The sequence below is a fragment of the Tursiops truncatus genome, chromosome 5 (genome assembly GCF_011762595.2).
Source record: "Tursiops truncatus isolate mTurTru1 chromosome 5, mTurTru1.mat.Y, whole genome shotgun sequence".
Classification (NCBI taxonomy): domain Eukaryota; kingdom Metazoa; phylum Chordata; class Mammalia; order Artiodactyla; family Delphinidae; genus Tursiops; species Tursiops truncatus.
In genome coordinates, this window is record NC_047038.1 from 94,560,688 (window position 1) to 94,563,672 (window position 2,985).

General features: G+C 39.1%; 1 non-coding gene across 1 annotated transcript; it reads right to left on the reverse strand.

The window, feature by feature from the left end:
- Positions 1 to 476: 476 nt before the first annotated feature.
- LOC117312518 (U6 spliceosomal RNA) lies at positions 477 to 583 on the reverse strand. Its single transcript, XR_004526842.1, has one exon. It is a non-coding gene; the product is annotated as a U6 spliceosomal RNA (small nuclear RNA).
- Positions 584 to 2,985: the final 2,402 nt, after the last annotated feature.

The window sequence follows — 2,985 nt, forward strand, 5'->3', positions numbered from 1 at the left end:
CCAAATAGCCCTGGCTAATGAGGGAAAGTTCTTTATGAAGAATTCTCACTGAAAGATGTTAATAGAATGATAAATTAGAAAAGCATGATTTTGTAACCTCTAGTAAAATAATTGATATTTATTTTGAATCTTATCAGAAAGTGAATTTCCAAGTTGCTTCTCTAAGAAAAGAGCTTTCTATAATAATGAAGAGATTGTGTAAATAGATTAAAGGTATATTGGCTTATAACCTGGAGACTAGGAACTTTTTAATAGCAAACTATATTTGTGAGGATATTTGTTATATATTGTTCATGTAAACCTTTAAAATGTTTTTCATAGAAGGTTGATTTTATTCACCAGACCTGTGATAATTTAGCCACTGATTATGACCTCATTGATTAAGCTCTTAATAATTAGAGTAGTATTAAAGGAAAATGCAGACTCTTTTAGCATGTGGAGCATTGCTAAAATACTTTCTTCTCACAAAATGTTATTACTATTCTTTTAATGTTTCACAAATTTACATCATCCTTACACAGGGGCCATGCTAATCTTCTCTGTATCATTCCAATTTTAGCATATGTGCTCTTGAAATGAACACACAAAATGTTATTTTAAAAGTAGATTAAATCTGGTTCTGGCAGATTAAATTTAAAGTTTAGAGTAGAAGCTTAATGGATCAGATCAATGTTCAGTGTTTCAAAAGTAACTGGCCACAGTGTGAAGGGTATGTTGTGAGTAGGAGATCAGGTAGACAATATTTTAATGACCTGAATTTAGTTAGTGGCAGAAAGAATGGAGATGATGATCTGAATTTGAGAGGTGTTCCAGAAGTAGAATTAATAGAATTGGTCATTGATTGGATGGGGGCAGAGGGTGGAGAAGAGGAAATGTTAAAGGGAAAGTCAAAATATGTCCCAATGTAATAGTTTAGGTGAATGCTTACAGACTGCAGGGGGTTGAGCAATGACTAAGAGATGAGGAAAAGCTTTTTGAAAGCCTCGTATCACCGTATAACAGCATGACATTTAAGGCATTTAAAAGTCTGTCCTTGCACTGTCCTAAGGATCTAAGAAGTCAGTGGTACAAATCCATTATGCAGTTTCCCACCTTATGTTTTTATTTATACCATTTTTTCCTGTATGGAATAATCCCGCCCTCACATGTGCTATGTTAAATCACCCTGGCTCTTCAAAGCTCAACTCTAGTATACATCATCCCCCAGAAGAGGTCAATTATTTCTTTTTCTGTGTCTCCATAAAACTTAATTCAAAACTTTACTACAGGGCTTCCCTGGTGGCGCAGTGGTTGGGAGTCCGCCTGCCGATGCAGGGGACACGGGATCATGCCCGGGTCTGGGAGGATCCCACATGCCGTGGAGCGGCTGGGCCCGTGAGCCATGGCCGCTGAGCCTGCGCGTCCGGAGCCTGTGCTCCGCAACGGGAGGGGCCACGGCAGTGAGAGGCCCGCGTACCGCAAAAAAAAAAAAAAAAAAAAAAAAACTTTACTACAGCCCTCATAACATCATGTTATTTTAAATCACATGCTTCGGTCTATTCCACAAGAATATGCTTAAAGTCTCAACTTGCTTGTTGCATGAATGAAAGTCTCCGTACGTAAATTGCTTTGTCTAATTTAACATTAAGTAATTAGGACGCATTTACCTACTCTTGTCATTCATAGTGCTAAGCTGCTGCTGATGCAACAAGTCAGACTGTTATGGTCCCAGCCCCCTCAAAGCCAACACTTAGTAGAGGACACAGAGAATCAAAGAGACTAATAAGAAACAGGGTGTCATAAGTTCAATAATCATTATGATGGTGGTGATGACAATGTTAGCTATTGAGTACTTTTATGTACCAAGTATGGTTCCAAGCACTTATACATCTTACATACTCTAACCCTCACAGAAACTCAGTGACGGAGGAAGTACATATAGTACTTTTATAGATGTTGGTAAGTGGACACATAACCAAGACTTTGGGAGACAGTGAAAGCTTCCCAAACACAGTGATTTCCAAGTTAAGACCTGAAAAAATGACTAGGGATTAGCCAGGTAGGAAAGAGACAGAGAAAGGCGGTGGGGGGAATGGAGATAAAGAAGAGAAAGGAGGAGTAGGTGTATGTGTGTGTGTGTGTGTTTAGGTGAGGGTTCCAGAAAGGAAAAGTGTTTCTAACAGGAAACAAAGGCCAAGGGCCAATCAATATGTGTATTTAACGGACATTGGGCTTTCTACTTCTGAAGTCAGACCATCGTATCATGGAGCTTAATTCCTTTGGAAACAGTCACAAAAGCTAAAAGCTGAACCGGATCCATTATCCTCATTTTACAGATATGAGCACTGAATTCCAGTTAAAGGAAATGAGTTCCCAGTGCAATGCAGAGTCACTGGCAAGAGCTCCGTTCCCAGGGCCAGGCTCTTTCCAGGACACCACGCTGCTGCCTCTGTGGATCATTAAATGGTTTCTACTTCAGCCAGCCAACAGTAAATGTATGCAGTGTTTTATGATTCTCAACCACCACATTCCGGCTCACGTTCTTCTCTTGATTATTATTTAATAAGAAAAACATAAATTATGAAATATAATAGTACATATCTGTACTTAATCTCTAAACAGATGTGATCTAGAAGTGATTCTGCACAGTCTTCCCCTCAGCACATCAGTTCCACCATGAAAATGTGTCATGACTTTTTATCTTGCAGGCTATAATTGCATCTTAATCACATCCCTGATAAACAGTCTTAGTTTCCTCTTATTTTGAGGTGGTTTTTATATCAGCTGTAAGAGCATGATGGCCTTTGGAGACAGTTCCAGTTCTGGGTCTGCCACTAAGCAGCTGTGTGACCTTGGGCCAGTTCCATAACATCTCTACAGTAGTAGCTAGCTAGACTCATTGAGTTCCTGTGGAAATTAAGGAGCAACACGCATGCAAAGTACAAAGCACAGTGCTTGGTACCTTGTATGTTTTGAAAATATTTGAGTTGTGAGATATATTTTTAA